Below are 23,274 nucleotides of genomic sequence, written 5' to 3'. Positions count from 1 at the left end.
TTTCTAACATCTCACCTCTTACAAAAAAACACTCTGATCTATCGTAGGTAGTAGATGACCCCTCATTTTAAACTCCATCTGCCAAAGCATTGCTCACTCACTTAATCTATCAAGAAGATTTGAAAATAAATTTCTTGCCAAAGGATAATTTTCAGCATCTGCTCCCTCGCCATTTGCTTTTCCCATTTGTCTTTCACTTGGCGCAAATCCAGAGAAAGTAAAGATGGAAGGAAGGAGGGGAGGAAAAATCCTGCTCCGTTTCGTGATCCCTATTTGATCTTCATTCCAGTGCAGTTTGAGTGAAGAATTCCAATTGTCTGTCTCAATTTTAATAAAGGATAAACAATTCTGGAATCACTGTCTGGACATTGACAAGAACAGGTTTCGAGGCTGACATCACACATAAACTCCCCCAACATAAACAATTGATAAACTAGCGACAAGGATGGGATTTGATCCCACGTGTGCAGAGCACAATGGATTAACAGCCCATCACCTTAACCTCTCGGCCACCTTGTCAGCTGTAGAGGCATAGCTGTCACCTTCAGCACAGTTTCTGGCTATGCAGCCAGCTGTGCAATGATGGAAATATATCTTCTGTCAGTAAATGAAGTTGGGAATGGAGCGGTGTGAAACATTTCCAGACCATGTCCAACACGTTTCTACTCAGTGTGAAAACCAACCACGGAAAGACTGGAACATACAATCATTTCATCACATCATGATTAACATCACTCAGACACCTGAACCATTAGGTCACTGACGAAGTCATGATGACCGAATTTCTCATGAAATGACAACTGAACTAACTGACTCGAAGAATTGCTTTAACTCCACATGATCAGCGAGACACAGCCTCAGGCCGACATGTCGGGTGGTGTAAACAGATATCACTGCTTCTGATCTTCACCAGAACAGAGAGTGAGATGTTACATTGATCATCAAACAGACTATGAGAGAATACAACAGAATAAAACACATGGAGAGACACTGTGGAATAACAAATAGATTTGATTGGAATGTTGAAATTTTGATTGGAATGGATAAAACACCAGAAACAGCAGATTAAATTGGGATTCTCATCATTATATTGATCTGGGACAGAAAAGAGAAACTGATGGAAAGAAGAGAAGAAGGAAGAAAAGAAAGGATGGAACTGTTCAATTTTTTCAGTTTTTTCACTCGCCCATCAAAGCTGATAAAAAAAATTGCAAATAACAGAGAATTTCACCAAAAATGGAGATTAAATGTTGCTGAAACCTTGGATCGAAGGATGCCCCAACAGATCACCTGTTTAACTGTCTCCTCACTGGGGGATTTCAATCAGTGAGCAATATTGTTCTCTACTTTTTTTGTTAATTGGTCCCAGAACTGTCACTTGGAATTAATATCTGTGTTCCTATTCCTGAATAATAAAATTGTGAGTTTCTCGATATTTTCTGGACACAGTTCCTGCTGAAAGAACTAAGAACTCTTTTCTAATTTACACAATATCCTTGGTGCTGCTCTCTCTCCTCCCAAACTTCATCTCATGTGACTGTTCCATCATCACTCTGACAGTGGGAGGGGTTGATCCCACTATCTTCAGCATTAACCCTTTACATCCTGATACCACACTGTCTGTCCAAAAAAAATGGGTGGAGGGAACTTCCTTCATTTCTCAAAACACCAACAGCAGCACAGTGGCGCAATGGTTAGCACCGCAGCCTCACAGCTCCAGCGACCAGGATTCAGTTCTGGGTACTGCCTGTGTGGAGTTTGCAAGTTCTCCCTGTGTCTGTGTGGGTTTCCGCCCGGTGCTCTGGTTTCTTTCCACCTCCAAAAGACTTGCAGGTTGATAGATAAATTGGCCATTGGAAATTGTCCCTTGTGGAGGTACGTGGTAGGAGAATGGTGGGGATGTGGTAGAGAATATGGGATTAATGTAGGATTAGTATAAATGGGTGGTTGCTGGTTGGCACAGACTCGGTGGGCCGAAGGGCCTGTTTCAGTGCTGTATCTCTAAATAAGAAAAGTAAAATAAAAGCTACCAGTCGTAGATCAACTCAAACCCATTAGAGAGATAGAGGGAGACTGTCAGAGAACTTCCTGCATCCAGTCCTGACCCTGTTACACTCAGCAGCTTCTCACCCAGACCCCACTCTCATCAACACTGAACATTGTTACCGAGACCCTTCAAATACCGTTTATAAAAGGTAGAAAAATTCAAACTTCATCACAGCTAGATTGAATAGAACAAAGTTTAATATCTTCTCGTCGTCACTCGGTAACGACATGAGACAGTCCTTAAATCAGTAGCATAAATTATCAGCTGTAAGAATGTTTGTCATTGGGTTGAATCATTTCTGTGTGAGGAATGTTCCAGCATCATAAACCAGGGGAACGTGTTGACTGAGCCGTGTTTTCATCTCTTCTGGGCAGTTGGACTGTTCACCCTTCATTCTGCTCTGATTCACTTTCCCAAATCTGGAGACTGGGTTTTCTTATTTGGTTCCTGTTGAATTTTCTTCCTCCTGAATGATAATATATTCCAAACTCGGATGAACCTTTCCCTGTGTCCCGGTCTCGGTTAAAAGCGACAAATAACGGCACCAACATTCTGAAACATACAACACGGTCACATTCTGCTTCAGTGAGATTAATGCTGAGGCAGTTTCCGTGTCGAATGCGATTTTGCACAAATTTCTCTCAAGGAAATTGTGAGTGATCAAGTATTTGCACTGAATTTCTGTGCAAGAAGGGACATTTTCAAACAGCCATTCCCAAATCAATTCCTTCACAAAGACAAAGACTGTACTGTCTTAACGTGTGACTCAACTTCACAAACAAATTTGAACTCGAAGTTCAGGAGAAGACAGAGATGTGAATGATCGACAGTGTAATCTTTAAATCATAACTTTCCGTTTCTTCGTTGAAGTGAGGCTCAACCCTAATCCACTAGAGATCGCGGAAAGCTACAAACTTGGATCCAGAAAACAGAAAAGTAGTGAAACAGTTGGTGAGGACATTGTGACACTGAAGAATTTATCACCACATTGCAACATTGGCACATTCTTAGACCGTACATTATGAGACAGATTTGTGCTTATATTGGTGGATGAGGAAAGATACCAAACACACAAAATCCCAATTTGAGCTAGTGTGTAAGATTGCTCTTTCCACGGAGATAGCATCAAAGAATGCTCGTGAATTTCGTCCTATGCCAGTGACAGTAACACACTTCAGAGGAACTTAAACACACTGGTAAAATGGGCTTTCACACAACAGATAACATTTTACACAGAAAATTGTGAAGTGATACAGTTTGGGAGGAAGAATGAGACAATGTACACCAATCTTTTTTGATCAAGGTTTGAAAAGGTTGCTAAGAGCAAACAGGACACTTGGCTTTATTAATAGAGGCATAGAGTAAAAGCAAATAAGTTATGCTAAACCTTTATAAAACACTGGGGCTGAATGGCCTACTCCTGTACCTCCACAGAAAGCTTCCACTCCAGGCTCGGACACCCTCTTCAGGATCACTCTCCATACATCCCGCCACTCCACGCACGGATATCTCCCTCAGGATCAGATCACAGCTCCACAGTCCTGCCACATCCAGTCGTGAATGGTGGTGGATAATTAAATAACTAACAAGATGAGGAGGCTCCAAAAACATTCACATCCTCAATGATGGTGGTGCTGAGCACGTCAGTGCAAAAGATGAAGCTGAAGCATTTGCAAACATCTTCAGTCAGAAATATTAAGTGGATTTGATCTGTGCTAATTTCAGCTCCTCATGCTCGCTGGTTCCTTGGTTCTCTGGTGCTAATTTCAGAGTAAATCATGCAGCTTGACAATTGGAGCCAAAGAAAAAGACACAGGAGAGGTTGAAAGTGCCAAAACCTGGGATTGAACCAAGAACTGTTTAACTGTTAGTACAACACGAACTCAACAAAGCTACTTCAACAACACACTGAAGCCACCATTCTGTCACTGCTTTGGAAGACAATATATACATTAAAGTGTTTGTAAAAAGTTACAGAACACAACATGTGAGTAATATTCCCCATTGTTTTCTCAGTACTGATGGACTGTGAAGTGGGAGACAACCAGAAGTCCCACTGTGCCACACTGACCCTGAGCTGTGAGTGAAATGTGATAAAGTTCAATCTTTAGCAGAGAGATTTTGGAGAGAGGTCAGAGTCCTGAATCAAGGAAAGACTTTCTGACACAATAAAAGCAAAATACTGCAGATGCTGAAATAAAAACAAAAAGTGCTGGAAATACTCAATAGCTCTGGCAGCATCTGTGGTGAGAGAAACAGAGTTAATGTTTCTGGTCTGTGACCTTTCATCAGAACTGACACAGGTTAGAAAAGAATTCGGTTTTAAACAAGTGAAGGGGAGGGGCATGTGGGAGAGAACAAAGGGGAAGGTGTTTGATAGGGCAGAGGGCAGGAGAGATTAAATAACAACGCTGTCCTGGGACAAATGCAAAGAGTGTGTTAATGCTTCTGGTTGCCTGACACCAGTCATGCTCTGATGTTATTGAACACAATGTTCAATCCACAAGGCTGTAGAGTGCCGAATCAAAAGGTCAGGTGCTGCTCCTCGAGCTTGGGTTGATTTTCACTGGAACACTGGAACAGGCCAAAGACAGAAATGTTGACATGAGAGCAGGGGGGAGTGTTGAAATGGCAAGCAACCAGAAGCTCAGGATCATGCTTTCGGCCTGAGCAGAGGTGTTCCATCTAATCTGCGTTTGGTCTCCCCACTTTAGAGGAGACCGCATTGTGAGCAGTGAATACAGTATACATAATTGAAAGAAGTACAAGTAAATCGCTGCTTCACCTAAAAGGAGTGTTTGGGGCTTTAGATAATGAGCAGAGAGGAGGGAAAAGGGCAGGTATTATATCTCCTGCGATTGCATGGGAATGTGCCTTGGGAAGGGGACGAGGTATTGGGGGTAATGGAGGAGTGGACCAGGGTGTCGCGGAGGGAACAATCCCTTCGGAATGCTGACAGGGGAGTGGAGGATGCGTTTAGTGGTGGCATCACGCTGGTGGTGGCGGAAATGGTGGAGGATGATCCTTTGGATGTGGAGGCAGGTGGGGTGGAAAATGAGGACAAGGGGAACCCTGTCGCAGTTCTGGGAGGGAGGGGAAGGGGGAAGGCAGAGGTTGAGAGTTCTGTGAATTACACTGGGAGGGGGCGGGGTGGGAGTAGTTGAAATCTGGTGATGTTGTTGAATTTAATTTCAAACAATCCTTGAACTCTCTGCTGATGAAGACTGAAAAAGGGAAGAACAACCACACAACAAGGGTCTCAAATCCAAGACCCTGAGATTAAAAGTCTCATGCTGTACCAACTGAGTTAACAAGGCCTGATACAGTACTTCTACTCTGTCTGTTATTGGACGGATGCAGCTGTTGGCTCCACCCCAAAGGCGGGAATTTGTTCCACCAACTATGAAGCAGCTTCCTATCAATTCCCCAGATTATCAGTAAATCCACTTCCAGAATCCCCAAAGTGTGATATATTCCTCTCACTCATCGATAATAAAACTGAAATCTTTTTACCTTCCAAATGCTGCCATCCATTTTGTCAGTATTTATTTCTCTCTCCTTTTTATTTAGTTCATGCATTTCTTCAGAATTTTTTTTCCAATTATATCTGAGGGAAGAAATGAACAGATCTGGCAGCTCAAAACTGGGCATCCATGAGGCACTGTGGGCCATCAGCAGCAGCAGCATTGTATTTAAACAAAATATGTTACCTCATGGCCTGGCATATCCCTCACTCTACCATTACCATCAAGCCAAGGGAGCAATAGTGCTTCAATGAAGTGTGCAGGAGGGCATGTCAGGAACAGCACCAAGCAGACCTAAAAATGAGTGAAGCTACAACACAGGATTACTTGCATGTCATATAGCGGAAGCAGCATGCAATAGATAAAGCTGAGTGATCTCACAACCAACAGATCAGATCAAAGCTCTGCAGTCCTGCCACATCCAGTCCTGAATGGTGGTGGATAATTAAACAATTAACAGGAGGACGAGGCTCCACAAATATCCCCATCCTTAATGATAGGGGAGACCAGCATATCAGTGCAAAATACAAGGTTGAATCATTTGCAACCATCTTCAGCCAGAAGTGCCAAGTAGATGATCCATCTCGGCCTCCTCCTGAGGTCCCCAGCATCACAGGTGCCAATCTTCAGCTAAATCCACTTCACTCCACATGATATCAAGAAATGGCTGAAGGCTCTGGATACTGACAACATCCTGGCTGCAGTGCTGAAGACTTGTGCTCCAGAACTAGCCACACCACCCGCCAAGCTACAACACTGGCATCTACCCAGCAATGTGGAAAATTGCCCAGGTATGTTCTGTATACAAAAGGCAGGACAAATCCAACCCGGTCAATTCCTGCCCGATCAGCCTCCTCTTGATCATCAGTAAAGTGATGGAAGGTGTCGCTGACAGTGCTTTCAAGCAGCACTTACACAGCAATAACCTGCTCACCAATGCTCATTTTAGGTTCCGCCAGGGCCACTTAGTTCCTGACCTCATTATGGCCTTGGCCCAAATATGGACAGAAGAGCTGAATTCTGGAGGTGAGGTGAGGTGACAGTGACTGCTCTTGCCAAGGGCATCAAGGAGCCCTTGCAAAATTGAAGTCAATGGCAATCAAGGAGAAAAATCTCCACTGGTTGGAGTCATACCTTGCGCAAAGGAATATGGTGCTGGTTGTTGGTGGCCAATCATCTCAGTACCAGACATCGCTCAGGAGTTCCTTAGGGTAGTGTCCTAGGCCCCAACCGTCTTCAGTTGCTTCATCAATAAATTTCCTTCCATCATAAGGTCAGAAGTGGAAATGTTCACTGATGATTGCAAAATGTTCAGTTGCATTAGTAACTCCTCAGATACTGAAGCAGTCCGTGTCCACATGTAGAGAGACCTGGGCAAGATTGGGCTTGGACTGATAAGTGGCAAGTAACATGCACGCCACAAAAATGCCAGGCAATGACCATTTCCAACAAGAGTGAATCTAACCATCTCCCCTTGACAGTCAATGACATTACCATTGCTGAATCCTTCACAATCAACATCCGGGGGGTTACCAATGAGCAGAAACTGAATTGGATCAGTCATAAAAATACCGTAGCTACAAGAGCAGGTCAGAGGCTGGGAATTCTGCTGCAAGTAACTCACCTCCTGTCCACCATCTACAAGGCACAAGTCAGGAGTGTGATGTAATACTCCCCACTTGCCTGGATGAGTGGAGCTCCAACAACACCAAAGAAACTCAACACCATCCAGGACAAAGCATATCACTTGATCAGCACTCCATCCACTACTTTAAATATTCACTTCCTGCACCACCAGTGAACAGTGGCAGCAGTGTGTACCATCTACAATATGCACTGCAGCAACTCACCAAGCCTCCTTCGACAGCACCTTCCAAACCCCCAATCTCGACCACCTAGAAGGACATTGGATGAATGGGAACACCACCATCTGCAAGCTCCCCTCCAAGTTACACACTGTCCTGACTGGGAACTATATCACCATTCCTTCACTGTCACTGGATCAAAATCTTGGAACTCCCTTCCTAACAGCACTGTGGTTCTACGTACAACACATGGACTGCAGCAGCTCCAAAAAGGCAGCTCACCACCACCTTCTCAAGGGCAATTAAGGATGGACAATAAAGGCTGCGTTTGCTGACAACGCAACCACTAAGTGGCACAACTCGCTTTCTCCCCCTGCTTTGCACCGGCCGCTTCCACCCTCCACAGTCGCTCGCTCCAGACCTCGCTGCTCACCCCCCTACTTCCCTGGCCGATTGTCTCCAGATCATGTCACCCCATTCTCCAGTCGTTCGCTCACTCCCCACCCCCCCTCCCCTCCAGCCGCTAGCTCTGGGCTGCGCTGCTTCCCTTCTCTCGGCTACTTGCTCCCACGTTTGTCCAGTCTCCACGTGCCGCCCGAAGAAGCAAGGTGGGCTGCAAAGTGTGACGTAGGAGTGAGTAGTGAGTGGCCTGGAGGAGGGAAGTGGCACGGCCTAGTGCTAGCGGCTGGAGCGGAGGTTGGGGGGCAGAGAGCAAGCGGCCATAGAGCTGGATGACGCGAGTGAGGAACAATTGTCCAGGGGAGCATCGAGGTGTGGAGCGAGCGGCTGAGGGGAGGAAGCGTCGAGGCCTGGAGCGAGTTGCCGAGGGGGGGAGAGCTCCAGCCTCAAAGTCTCCTATTCAGCCGCTTCCTCCAGCTGAGTGAGGGGCTGGATACCCGATGACTCTTTAGCGCACATGTGCGAAGATGGACCAGGCGCAGATATGCGATGATGTTGGCGCTGCGCAATGACATCATCCTACGCATGTGCCACTTAATCCTGGCAAGATGTAGCTGTGCCTATGCACAGCTTGGCACAGTCCGATGATGTCAGCGGGCCGCTGCGTTGACAGGAATCACATTGTGTCAGCAGTGCCCACATCCCATGAAAGAATAAAAAAGAGATTTATCACAATGGTAGCAGGGTGAGGGATTTCAGTTATGTGGAGAGATTGGAGAAGCTGGGGTTGTTCTCCTTGCAGCAGAGAAAATCCAGAAGACATTTGACACATTTGTTCAATATCATGGACGTTTTCAATAGTTTAAATCAGGAGAAACTGTTTCCTGTTGTAAAAGGGTCAGTAAGCAGAGGACACAGATATCAGGTGATTGGAGAAGAACCAGAGGTGACATGAAGAACCATTTTTTACACAGCAATGTGTTGTGATAAAGAAAGAAAAGACTTGCATTTCTATAGCACCTTTCAAGACCACTGGATATATCAAAGCACTTTGTAGACAATGAAATACTTTTGAAGTGTAATCACTGTTGTAATGTCAGAAATGCAGCAGCTGATATTCACAAACAGCAATGTGATAATGACCAACTGATCTGATTGAGGGGCAAATATTGATCACAACACCAGGGAGAATTGCTCTTCACTTGTTTGAAATTGCAGCATGGGATCTTTTACATTCACCCAAACATGCAGACCAGGTCTTGGTTTAACATCACACCTGAAAGGCAGCACCTTCAACACCCTCAGTGCTGCACTGGAGTGTCAGCTGTGAAATCTGAACCCAGAAGCTTGTGATTTCGAGGTGAGTGTAACCGACTGAGCCACAGCTTTTACCCGAGTCTCAATTCTTCTACCAACAGTTTCTCTCTATCGGGTCTGTCACGACCCCTCATGATTGTGAACACCTCTATCAAATCTCCTCTCCAAGGAGAACAACCCCAGCTTCTCCAATCTATCCACATAACTGAAATTCTAACCACACGTTGCAGAAAGGAATTTTTCCTCAAGTTCCTTCTGGTTTTGTGAGTCACCTTAAATCTGTAACCTTCGGTTATTGACCGTTCAGCAGTTAGAAACAGTTCCTCAGTATTTACTCTACCTCAAACCTTCAAGGAAGCTCTGCAAAGTAACTGAAAATCAAGTTGTCAGAAGTGGGATTTAAACACATGCCTCCAGTGAAAGCTGCAACCTGAACAGAGAAGCTGAAACCACTCAGTCACCTCAACTGTTCAGAGCTTTTTGACCTCGTCCTCACTTCTGTACTTTGAAAGGTTCACTCAGTTCAGGAACTTGTTCAATGTTACTGGAATGCTCAGTGATTGGGATATTAACTCCCCCGGGTTTTCCTGAGCTTGTTCTCGGTGTATGGGGATGTTTATCCTGGGCTGTGGAATCTTGCATCCCTGTCATGGACATTAACCCACTGATTGAATCTGTATTCACTGCTTTCCGCTGGTGCTGGGTAATTGCAGAGTGTGGGGCTGGAATGTTGCTGCTTGTCCCGGCCTCACTCAAACTGGGAAAGAGTGAATAATTGATGCGTCTGTTTCTGTACCTGAAATGTGACTTCTATCTGCTGTTATTAACCGAGGCAGCGCTGCAGAAGGATACGTTAATAATCTGTCACTAATCAACTGCAAACAGTCAGAATGTGTAACTTTGAGCAGCGCTTTCTGCACCGTCAGGGCTGGAAAATGGAGGGAGGGAGAGACAGTGTCAGTATCTGAGTGTACACAGCACTGTACAGAGAAAGAGTCAATATACCGGGGCTGAGACACAGTGCATCTTTTCACATTTAATCACAATAATATCCGGAGTCAGGAACTGAAAATGATGAAAAGCCGAATAGCAAGAGCAAAAGTAAGAAAAGTAAGTAATTATAGTTTAGCTGATCAGCTTTCACTGTGTTACCTGGTAATCTACAGTTTTATATTTAATGCTCTCTCCACTGTGGCCAGGGAATGATTTCTTCTCAAAGGCTGAACATTAACAAAACTGCTTGTAATTTAAAATCTTTTAAAAGTAGTTCCATGGAGCGAATGGGGCAAAGTCAAAGAACTGCACCAATTCTCGGAGAGCTGGTTGGTGATGACGTGGATGTGTCTGCAGTGTGCAGGACCAGACTGTTTCTATAGATTCACGATGAATGTTCCACCCTTTATTTATAACAGTAAAACTGATAGTGGACAATGGCTATTCTGGTTGCAGGAACCTGAAACTTTAACTCATTAACACCCTACTTTAGGGTAATTTAGAAAGAACAACACCCAGCTCTGTCAGTTAGTGTGTTTGTTTGTTAACCCACAATTTGTTGGTTCAAGCACATAAATGGATGAGGCTTTATTAACTTAAACTCTTCTACATCTGCTATATTACTCTTGCTGTTGATTTTTCAAAGATAAGGTTAATCAAGTCTTTCTTTGTGAAATCCATGCTGACTGTGTTTTATTATTTTTCATTTCCATCTGTATTTTCTACTTTGGAGGATTACAGGATATTATCATTTTTTTAATTCATTCATGGGAGGTGGGTGTCGCTGGCTAGGCCAGCATTTATTATCCATCCCTAATTGCCTTGAGAAGGTGGTGCTGAGCTGCCTTCTTGAACCACTGCAGTCCATGTGCTGCTGTTATGAAGAGAGTTCCAGGATTTTGACCCAGCAACAGTGAAGGAACGGTGATACAGTTACAATTCAGGATGGTGTGTGGCTTGGAGGGGAACTTGCAGGTTGTGGTGTTCCCATGCATCTGCTGCCCTTGTCCTTCTAGGTGACAAAGGTCGCGGGTTTGGAAGGTGCTGTCTCAGGAGCCTTGGCACATTGCTGCAGTGCATCTTGTGGATGGTACACACTGCTGCCACTGTGTGCCAGTGATGGAGGGCATGAATGTTGTAAATGGGGTGCCAATCAAGCGGGCTGCTTTGTCCTGTTGAGTTTCTTGAGTATTGTTGGAGCTGCACCCAGCCAGACAAGTGGAGAGTATTCCATCATACCCCTGACTAATGTACAGGCTTTGGGGAGTCAGGAGGTGAGTTACTTGCCGTAGGATTCCTAGTCTCTGAACTGCTCTTGTAGCCATAATATTTATCTGGCTACTGCAGTTCAGTTTCTGCTCAATGGTAACCCCCAGGTTGTTGAGAGTGGGGGATTCAGCGATGGTAATGCCATTGAATGTCAAAGGGAGATGGTTAGATTCTCTCTTGTTTGGAATGGTCATTGTCTGGCAGTTGTGTGGTGAGAATCTTATACATCTTTATTGTCGGGTACTCTATTGTACTGTTGAGTGACTACAGTTGAAAAGTCCTTCCTTCGTTGGCTGTAAAAGGCTTTGCAATGTCCTGTGGTCGTGAAATGCAAGTCTTGCTTTTTCCATTGTTATCAGTGTCATTGTGATCAAAAGATAGGATTCATGAGCACAAAGTTTAAATCAATTTTGATTAAAATAATGTAAAAGCATCTATATTTTTGCACTATACTTAATAATCTCCATCTTCCTATCCTTACCAAGTACAATGTCTTTGACCCTGAAATTGATTCCACAATCGCAGTCCCTCAGACAATTTCAGCTCAGTTCTGATTAAAGGTCACAGATCTGAAATGTGAACTCTGTTTCTCTCTCCACAGATGCTGCCAGACCTGCTGAGTATTTCCAGCATTTTTTGTTTTTATTTCAGATTTCCAGTATCAGCAGTATTTTGCTTCTGTGTTACTTTGAAAGTTAAAACTGACCCACCTGTTTACAATTCACACTGAGGTCTCCCATGAAATGATTCTGTATAATGTTGATGTAATGAATACAGACTCCGAGCACAGAGCTTCCTGTGGGGAATTGGGGATATGAAAACCAGCAGACTCTGCAGGAATTTCCACTGGGAGCACAAATTCACAAAATCTACCTTTTATATATGGATTCATTTTGATTGTCCTTCTGGAAAATTATTTTGAAACAATTTAAACATCAACCCACAGCTCCATGACTGGGTCAATTATGAGGTCATCCTCTGACAGGTCATGTGACAGCTGGAGCCACAAGACATCAGAACAAGATTTGTGACTGGATTAAAACCCGGAATCCTGTCCAATGGCTTTTCAAATAAAGCTGTTGCTGTTTGAAAACACAGCAGTTAAACTTTCTGCCTGACCATGAGGGGAGCTAGGGAGAAATTTACAAAATTAAATCCTTTTACAAAATAGTTCAAAAACCATTCACTGAGAAATCATGTGAGGATTCATATGCAGTAGAGAAACAAGCAGAATACAGAAAGTACAGAGCAGAGCTGAAAAAGGAAAAGAGATCAGCAAGAGAATGTATGAGAAAAGATTAGCAGGTCACATAACTGGGAACACTGAAGACTTTCACCAACATATGGACAGTCAATGAAAGGGTGGGTCAATTAGGAGATCCTGTGGAGGCAGAGGGTGTGGCTGAGGCACTAATTAAGTAGATTTCATCTGTCACAAAACAAACGGGTGCTGCAAATGTCACAGTAAAGGAGGAGGAAGTGGAGAATTTGGAGGAGATGAAAATAGATAAAGAGGACACAATTACAAGGTTAGCAGTGCTCACAGTAGAAAAGTCACCCGGTCTGGATGGGCTGCATCCTGGGTTGCTGAGGGAAGTAAGGGTGGAAATAGAGGAGACTCGAACCACAATCTATCAATCCTCCTTGAATATGGGAATGATGCCAGAGGACTGGAGGATGGAGGTAAGCTTGGGTAGTTCGATCTTAGTTTAACTTGACCATTTTTATAATGTATCCATTGTCATAACTAACAACATTACGAAAGCCATTTTATAATTAACACATGACCAAAGGAACCATTTTGTGTTCAGTACTAACGTTTATATCCTGTATAATTAATGAGTAGCTACCCATCCTGAAACAGATGACTGTAAAAGTAATGAACCTTGATTGAGTTATAATTAATGAATCAATAAACATTTTAGAGAGAATGGGTTTTCATTTAAAGTTAGTTCAATCTAATTACTGTGCGTTTCTGTGTCTTTGTGGGAAAGGGCAGTTTCAGCTAAATTTATTCAAACAATGGACCTTTCTCGGACCCCTGATAAAACCCATGGGATGCCACATCGTGACCTTCAAGAGTCTGGATTTAATGAACAGGAAACTTGTTTCAGATCAGATTGGGAGACAGTGTGAAACCACTCCATTGTACTCATATCTGAGATTCTGAGGACAGGTGACTGTTAGTGGAAGACATTATTAAGAACTAATTAAATGTACCTAGCAACAGCTGGGACCAATTATTATTTTACATGGTGGAGTGATGGCCTTCCAGGGGTTAAAAGTAGGGATCTTGTCAGGTTTCAGTGTGCAGGAACACTAGAAGATCTCAGGGGTAAAGGCTCAGATCATCGACCAAGTTCTCCACCTGATGAGGGATCTAGACTGGACAAAGAGGACCGTGACAGTCTGAGACCAAGCTCGACCAGTCCCCAGAGCTGTCAAGTTATATTCCCCAAGTTTGTTAAGTATAATTTTACTTTCAATTATTGAGTACTATTTTACTCTCAATAAAAGTTCTGGACTTATTAATCAAGTATCCTGATGCTTTAATTGGTTAAAGTCATGCCCAAAGTGATTGTCTGCAATAGACTTTCCAGAATTAAAAGATAAGTCTGCAAGGATTGTGAATATTACAGCCCTGTTTAAAAAGAGAGATAAACCCAGGAACTACAGACCAATTAGTCTAATGTCGGTGGTGGGGAAACTTTTAGAGACAGTTATCCAGGAGGAAATTAACTGTCACTTGGCAGAGCATGGGCTAATAAAGCCAGTACAGATTGGTTAACAGAAGATTGTGTCTGAAATAATTAATGAATTAATTTCTTTGATGAAGTTTCAGAGAGAGTTGACGAGGGTGGTGAGGTTGATGGTACGTGTCTGGACATCAAAATTGTGTTTGAAAAGGTACCATAAACTAGACTTGGGGCAGCACAATGGCACAGTGATTGGCACTGCAACCTCTCAGCTCTCACAACCCAGGTTCAGTTCTGGGTACTGCCTGTGCAGAGTTTGCAAGTTCTCCCTGTGACTGTGTGTGTTTCTGCTGGGTGCTCCGGTTTCAGCCCACAAGCAAAGACTGCAGGTTGATAGGTAAATTGGCTGTTGTAAATTGCTCCTAGTGTAGGTAAGAGAATGGTGGGGACGTGGTAGGGAATATGGGATTGCTGTAGGATTACTATAAATGGGTGGTGGTTGGTCAACACAGACTCAGTGGGCCGGATGGCCTGTTTCAGTTTTGCATCTCTCTATGACTTGCTAACAAAATTCAAGCAGATGGGATTAAAGAGGAAGTGGCAGTGTGGATCCAAAATTGGCTGCAGGGTAAAAAGTAGGGTGAATGCTTGTTTTTCAGAATGGAGGGAGTTATACAGTAATGTCCTTGTTGTTGCAATATGTTCAATGTCAGACCCCGAGCTGTCCGAGGGATGGGGCAATTTGTGATGTTCCTGTGGTTGCAATATTTGCAGTGTCTGACCTTGATCTGTCACAGGGACGTGGCATTTATGAGGTCCCTGTGGGGTGCTGTTTGTTTGGTGCATCACACTGACCTGTCCCAGAGAGCGGGAAGGTTGTGATGTCCTTGTGGGTTGCAATCTGTTCAGTGTCTGACTCTGATCTGTACCAGAGATGGGGCAGTGTGTGATATCCTTGTGCATGTCATACAGGCCCACTGGTGTGTGGTTCCATCCTGATGCCAAGAAACAGAGCCCCATCTCTGGTCAAAAAGTCTCACTTCTCAAGGGGTGTCTCGAGAAGACACAGTGGCGCAGTGGTTAGCACCGCAGCCTCACACCTCTAGTGACCCGCGTTCGATTCTGGGTACTGCCTGTGCAGAGTTTACAAGTTCTCCCTGTGACTGCGTGGGTTTCTGCCGGGTGCTCTGGTTTCCTCCCACAGCCAAAGACTTGCAGGTTGATAGGTAAATTGGCCATTGTAAATTGCCCCTAGTGTAGGTAGGTGGTGGGGGAATTGAGGGGATGTGGTAGGAATATGGGATTAATGTAGGATTAGTATAAATGGGTGGTTGATGGTCGGTACAGACTCGGTGGGCTGGAAGGACCTGTTTCAGTACTGTATCTCTAAATAAATAAATAAGAAGGCTGAGGCAGTAAACCTGGACAGTAAATCCGGAGTGGAGTCCTGGAGGCGGTTGCCTGTGACTTATCAGGCAGTTTTCCAGCAACTCCGACAGCAGAGCTGGTAACAAACAGTACTGGTTTTTCATTTCCTTTGGACAATACGAGCAATGCTGAGAGGGGGTCCTGATGCTCAGGGTCTCCATACTGTTTGCCCAGGCCTGTGCCCTAGAGAGGACACTCCAGCTTTGTGGTTAAACATGAGCACAACCCGGGAATAAACAGTTACTGATTATAAGCTCTCATTCAATTGGTGCAGAGTATGAGCGCCAGGGGTTACTTCGGACAGTGGGAGAGCTCTTAGTGTCTCATTGGATAGCTACCATTCACTCCAAGCTGGGCAGCCCCCAGTTAGTTAGGTGCTGTGAAGCCACGACCTGCTTGCTTCAATGGGTGCTTGGAGCTTAGAGAGTCATCTCTCAACAGGCGGATTGATTATCTGTGCACCAAGAAAAACAAACTCAACAAAGAAGACACCAGTCCTTCGCATCACAAGCTGGAATGTAAGGACCATGTGTCCTGGCCTTACCGACAACCTTCTGCAGGTTGATGACACACACAAGACAGCTGTGATCGACAAGGAACTCACAAGGCTCAATGTGGACATTGCTGTGCTGCAAGAAACTAGACTTGTTCAAAGTGGATCCCTCAAAGAGAAACACTACACCTTCTTCTGGCAGGGGAAAGCCCAAGAGGCAACTCGTGAGCATGGAGTGGGTTTCACAGTAAAATACACGCCACTTCAGATGAGTGAACCACCCACAGTAGGCTCAGAGAGACTTCTTACTCTTCACTTGTCAACAAGTGTGGGCCCAGTTAATCTCATGTGCATCTATGTCCCGACACTCACCTCCACCCCAGATGTCAAGGATCAATTCTATGTGACACTTGACACTTCCATCAGTAGAATTCCCAGCACTGAGGGACTGTACCTTCTAGGAGATTTCAACACAAGCTTGGGTACTGACTACACAGCTTTGCCAATGTGCAGAGGGCACCAGGGGATTGGCAAGATGAACGAAAATGGACAGAGATTGCTGGAGCTATGCTGTCACCATCGATTCTGTGTGATGAACAGCTACTTCCAGGTCAAGCTGTGCTGCAAGGTGTCCTGGAGACATCCGAGATCATGCCATTGGCACCAGCTAGACCTTATCTTCACCAGACATAACACCCTCAGCAGTGTCCTCATCACTCGCAGCTATCACAGCGCTGACTGTGACACTGACCACTCCCTGGTGTGTAACAAGGTCAGGCTTCAGCCAAGGAAGCTTCATCCATCCATGATGCAAGCTCGTCTTCTGATCAACACTTGCCGAACCACTGATCCAGAAAGGACCCAGGAGTTCCTCAACATCCTTGATCAGGCTCTTTCAGACAACAATGCTCAAGGCCTCAGTGCAGTGTCAAAGTGGAATCATCTGCACACCACCATCTATAACTCTGCACTCACTGTGTATAGGAAAAGAGATGGGAGGAATGCTGACTGGTTTGAGGCTTATTGGACTGAAATGGAGTCAGTTACTGTAACTAAGAGGAGAGCCCTCATGAACTACACACAAGTCCCCAGCAAACAACATCTAAATGCTCTCAGAGCTGCCAGAATCAAGTCTCTGCAGACTGCTCGGCACTGCACCAATCAATACTGGTTAAAACTCTGCTGATGAATCCGGGGATGCGAGAGGGATGTATGAAGGAATTAAGAAAGCAATGGGCCCAGTAGTAACTAAATCAGCACCTTTTGAAGACAAAGAGAGGGGTGATCATCACTGAACCTAACAAGCAGATGGAAAGGTGAGTGGAGCATTATCTTGAACTCTCCATAACGGAGAACATTGTCATTGAAGTCGCTCTCAGTGCCATTCCAGACTTCCCTGTCATGGAGGAACTGGACAGTGAGCCCTCCATAGTCGAGCTCAACAAGGGCTCAAAACATGCGTGCTGCAAACATTGTCACCTTGTACAAAATTAAGGGGGATCGCAGTGACTGCAGCAATTATCGGAGTCAACTACTCAGTTCCACTCACCTGCTCGATCCCTTTCCTCCTGCAAGTTCCTTTGCTTCAGGTATCCATCCAATTTCCTTTTCAAATCATTGATTGTCTCTACTTCCACCACACTCATGGGTCAGGACATTACCACTCACAGCATAAAAAAATTCCACCTCACCCAAGGATGGGAAATATTTATATCTTCTATATTTAGCTTATTCCCTATCTCTACGAGAATAGAATGGCAGTCAACATGAAAGGGAACCCAAAAATCTTCGAGCAGTATATAAATAATAAGCAGGTAGTCAGCGGTGAAGTGGGCCCCATTAGGGACAAAGAGGGCAATATATACTTTGAGCTGCAGGGCAATGATAATCTAGTTAATAAGTACCTTGTATCAATGATCACTAAGGAAGTGGAATTTGACAAAATATCAGGAGAAGTGGAGAGTGTAGAGGCAATGGAGAGGGTACAAATTGAGAGAGGGAGGTACTGAAAAGGCTGGTTATGCTTCAGGAAGATAAATTACCTGGTCCGAATGGCTTTCATCCCAGATTGCGAAAGGAAATGTGGATGCAGATAACAGAAAGGCTTGCTATAATCTTCCAATCTTCCTTGGATACGGGGGAGGTGTCAGAGGATTAAACAGTGGCAAATGTGACACCCTTATTCAAGAAAGGGTGTAAGGACAGTCCGGGTAACTACAGGCTAGTTAGATTAACAGCAGTGGTGGGTAAGCTTTCAGAAAGAACAATCAGGGAAAAAATCAACAGTCACTTGTAGAGGTTTGAGTTAATTAAGGAGAGTGAGCATGGATTTATACATGGGAGTTCATGCTTGACTAATCTAAATGCATTTTTTGATGAACTAACAGAGAAGGTTGATGAAGGGCATGCAGTGGATGTTGTTTATATGGATTTTAAGAAACGACACATAAAAGGGTGATTAACAGCATTGAGGTTCATGGAATAGGAGGGTCAGTGTCCAATTGGATAGAAAATTGGCTTAAGGACAGAAAACAGCAAGTCGTAATAAATGATTCATTCTCAGACTGGAAGGTTGTCGACAGTGCTGTTCCCCAAGGGTCACTGCTGGAACCACTGATTTTTACTTGCGACAAATAAATGACTTGGATCTTGGAATATAGAGTAGAATCTCAAAATATGCCGATAACACCAAACTTGGAGAAGTGGCAAACAGTGAGGATGAAATGAACCACCTGCAACAAGACAGTGATAGGCCAGCAGAATGGGCAGACAGGTGCAGATGGATTTTAATAGTGACTAGTGTGAGGTGATGCATTTTAGCAGAAGGAATAGGGAGAGGCAATATATACTTAATGGCACAGTTCTAAAGAGTGTGCAGGAATAGAGGGACCTGTTCACTGAACAATGAACAACGTGAACAATTACTTCTTGTTGTGTGCTCTCAGATTTGTCACCTTCACTGTACTGGAGTGAGGTGACATCTACTGGCAGAAAGCAAGAACTGCAATCAAGCAGCAGAAATTCCATCGTCTGTCAGGGTGAAAGAAACATTGAAATGTGAGGAAATAGTGAATGGGTTTGATTGGGTTGATGGAGACATGATTCCACTTGTGGTGGAGTCCAAAGCAAAGGCCAGAAATATAAAATTGTCATTATTAAAAGATATGAGGAATTCATGATAAATGTATTTAGGTAGTGAGTGGGTGGAATCTAGATAAAATAGAAAGTGAGATTGGGTGGACAGAAGCAGTGTGAAAGGATGGCTCAAACAAAAGGTAAACGCCCTGAAAGGTGAACTCTGTTTCTCTCTCCACAGATGCTGCCAGAGTTTCTGAACATTTCCAACACTTTCTGTTTTTATTTCAGAATTTGCAAGATGTTGCTTTGCTCTGAAAAAAATGGATGGTCGGCGTTGGCTGCCAGTGAAATTCCACAGGAGCTAAAAGGAAGTTCTGATATCAGTGGCATGTTGATCTAGGGGTATGATTCTTGCTTAGGGTGAGTGATTAATTAATGTGTGAGAGATCTTGGGTTCAAATCCTAGACAAGCCCTTCTTCTTTGGCATTTTTAGTTTAAGGTCATTGATTGGTTTCTGCCTTGCAGAAGACGGAATTGATTTCCATATGGAGCCTGCTTGAGGACCAGAGAGCTGGATTCAAAGAGCTTGATTAACTGAATGTGCAGATAGCCAAGTGGGAATATAAAGTTGTTGCAGTAATTGTGACCTGACTCCAAAAACAACAGGACTGGGTTCTGGACTGGAATGGAATGGAATTCTTCAGTGTTTCTGCTGTTTGGCTTGCATTGACTCATCGATTTTCTTGTTTTTCACTTTGTCGATGCCTTTGAATAATTGTGGATCCTTCTTCAGATTGTCTTCTTTCACCAGGTAGTTCTGACCTCTGATGATGATGATCGTAATGAGCTTCAACTCACTGATAGTTTTGGAACTGAACAGATTTCCTTTGCTTGAGTCTACAACATGGAACTCAGTCTGACATGTGGACCCATGGGAGGATTTGAATGCCACCCCTGCGTTGAAGAATACAGTTGCATCCATCCATAAGAGACCGAGTAGAAGTGACAGTTCAGTCAGTCAAACATTAAACTTTTAATTTCAGGGTGGTGAGTTTGAGTGCCATTTTGTTTTTCCCTTTTTTAAGGCTTCATTAGCAGAGAGTACAAGGAGTGTTTGAAATAAAATTCAGCAAAAGTATGAGAAAGTCTCACTTTGATTCGGGTCTCATCTCTCTGCAGCATCTCGCTGTGAAAGATTGAACTTCATCTCATTTCATTCTCAGCTCGGGGTCAGTGCGGCTCAGTGGGACTTCTGGCTGTCTCCTGCTTCACAATCCATCAGTGCTGAGAAAGCAATGGGGAATATTATTCAAAGCTCTGTAACCAGAGGACACCGATTTAAGGTGAATGGCAAAAGAACCAAAGGCAACATGAGGAAAAAATTCTTTTGCACAGCGAGTGGTTAAGATCTGATATGCACTGCTTGAGAGTGTGATGGAGGCTGATTCAACCATGGCTTTCAAAGTGGTATAAGATAATTATCTGAAGTGGAAAAATTGCATGTTTTCATGGAATACATGAGTCTGTGGCATGAGCTGAGTTGCTCGTGCATAGAAGCAACACAAGCACAATGAGCTGAATGGCTTCCTTTTGTTCTGTAACTATTCTATGATCTATGATTCTTTTCAGAGTGAAATCAACACTCACATACAAGAAACTGACAGGTACACTGTAAACTTCGCATTACCAGACAAGAAATTGACAGATACAGTGTGAAACCCATAGTCACGTAGCAGCGGTTGGCAGGTAACGTGTAAAAATCTTTCTTTCATATCCCAACTGCAAGGTACAAAGGAAATTAGGTACAAACCCAGGCTCACACTTCAAAGACTGAGAGATACAAAGCAAAACACATACTCACCTACAAGTACAGAGAAGAAGACACACTCAGAGGAGGTGCAGATTAAAGACACATGCATGTAACAGAAACTGATAGGGATAGAATCAAACCCTTTCTCACTTCTCAGAAACTGATAGATAAAGACAAAAGCTGATGCTCACATACAAGTTGTTGAAAGATATGTGGTGAAACTCACAGAGCAATAGCAGAAACAAACAAGTACTGAATAATACCCACAGTCACAGACCAAAAACTGAAATATACTGAGTTAAACACCACTTTCTCACACCAGAAACTCATGGCTACAAAGTGAAGCTGACTCCATCCTCCCAGGCACTGACAGGTGCAAAAGAAAACACTCACGACGATTCCAGGTCATGAAATGTACGTCATAAAACCTTTCAGCTGAAAGAATCGCATTAATGACAGGTGTGATGCCCAGAATGCTCAGCGGCCTAGAATCCGCCCAATCTGTGACAGGATCGGGGCGCGCAGGCGCGGTAGAGAGCTTTGTCAGCAGCAAGAGCTGCGGGTTCGGAGTTGGATATTCACAAAGTGCGAGAAGACTTTGCGGGCTCACACAGCTGGAGCAGGGCCTCAGGGCCACAATAAGATGGAACAATCCCATCTGTATCCTTGTGGATGGCGGTGGTGAAGCTTTTCCCGGTGAGGCTTCCTGAAACGGCGTCTATAAATGGATAAGAATTGGGGACTGGTTCGGGAGCGTTTTTCTATTCGTTCGTGGGATGTGGGCGTCGCTGGCTCGATCTCAGCTCGAGTAATGTGTCCAGTTCTGGGCACCAGGCTTTAGAAAGGACATCAAAGCTTCTGAGACAGTTCAGAGGAGATTTACTGGAATGATCCCAGAGATGCGGGGTGTCAGTTCTCTGGACAGGCTGGTGAAGCTGGGATTGTTCTCTTCAGAGTAGAGAAGGTTAAGGGAAGATTTAATAGAGGTGTTCAGAATCATGAAGGATTTTCATAGGGTAGAGAGGGAGAAACTGTTTCCACTGTCCTGGGGGTCAGTAACCAGAGGACACAGATTTAAAATTATTGGCCAAAAATGTCAAGGGGAGGTGAGGAGAGATCTTTTTACCCAGTAACTGATTCGGATTTGGAATGAATTGTCTGACAGGGTGGTGGAAACAGATTCAATTATAACTTTCATAAAGGAATTGGACAAATATTTCAAAGTGAAATTCTCCAGGATTATGGGGAAATAGGCAGGGGGTTGGACTAATTGCATCTTTTTGTCAGAGAGTCAGCAGAGACACAATGGGGCCGAATGGCCTCCTTCTGTGCTGTATGATTCTATGAACATAAGAACGAGGAGCCGGAGTCGGCAAGTCAGCCACTCGAGCCTGCTCTGCCATTCAATACAATCATGGCTGATCTCATCACGGCAGTTCTTGTTTCTTGCCAGTAGATGTCACTTCACTCCAACACAGTGAAGTTTGCAAATCTGAGAGAGACACAACAGGAAAGAATTGTTCACATTATAGTGAATGTGTGGGATTTAGAAATACTAGGAGTGGAGACGAGTTATTACTTGTCTGCTCGATCCCCATAGCCCTGTAAAATTATTTCCTTCAAGTGCCCATTCAAATTCCTTTTGTAATCCTCGTTTGTCTCCATTTCCACTGCCCCCGTGGGCAGCGAGTTACAGATCATCACCAATCAGTGTAAGAAAGTTCTTGCGCACATTCCCCCTGTATCTCCTGTCCAAAACCTTCAATCTGTGTCCCCTAGTCCTTGTACCAATAGTTAACGGGAACAATGTTTCCTTGCCAACTTATTTAAAACTGTCATAGCCGAAAACACATCTATCAATTCTCCCCTCACTCTCCTTTGATGCAGGTCGAACAACCCCAGCTTTTCCAACCTAACCTTGTAACTAAAATCCTCCATCCCTGGATCCATTCTGGTGAATTTCCTCTGCATCCTCACAAGGACCCTCACATTCTTTCTTAAGTGTGGTAAGCAAAACTGGAAGCAACACTCCAACTGGGGCCGAACCAGAGCTTTATAATGGTTCAGCATAACTTCCCTGCTTTGTACTCAATGCCTCTTTTTTTCAAGCCCAAGATCCCATATGCTTTGCTAACCACTCTCACAATATGTCTTGCCACCTTCAAAGATTGATGCACATGAACCCCAAGTCCCACTATTCCAACACACACTTTAGAACTGTGCCATTAAGTAAATATTGCCTCTCCCTATTCCTTATGCCAAAATACATCACCTCACACTTGTCACTATTAAATTCCATCTGCCACCTGTCTGCCCATTCTGCTAGCCTATCATTGTCCTGTTGCAGGCAGCTCATATCATCCTCACTGTTTGCCACTCCTCCAAGTTTGTTGTCATCGGGATATTTTGAGATT

At 44.1% G+C, this 23,274-nt stretch overlaps 1 non-coding gene across 1 annotated transcript; it reads right to left on the bottom strand.

Annotated features, from left to right (window-relative positions):
• Nucleotides 1-437: 437 nt before the first annotated feature.
• Nucleotides 438-519, bottom strand: trnan-guu (transfer RNA asparagine (anticodon GUU)). The gene has a single exon. It is a non-coding gene; the product is annotated as a tRNA-Asn (tRNA).
• Between the last annotated feature and the right edge of the window lie 22,755 nt (nt 520-23,274).

Source organism: Heterodontus francisci, unplaced genomic scaffold (genome assembly GCF_036365525.1).
Source record: "Heterodontus francisci isolate sHetFra1 unplaced genomic scaffold, sHetFra1.hap1 HAP1_SCAFFOLD_121, whole genome shotgun sequence".
In the NCBI taxonomy this organism is placed as follows: domain Eukaryota; kingdom Metazoa; phylum Chordata; class Chondrichthyes; order Heterodontiformes; family Heterodontidae; genus Heterodontus; species Heterodontus francisci.
This window is presented reverse-complemented; position numbering and strand designations above follow the sequence as displayed.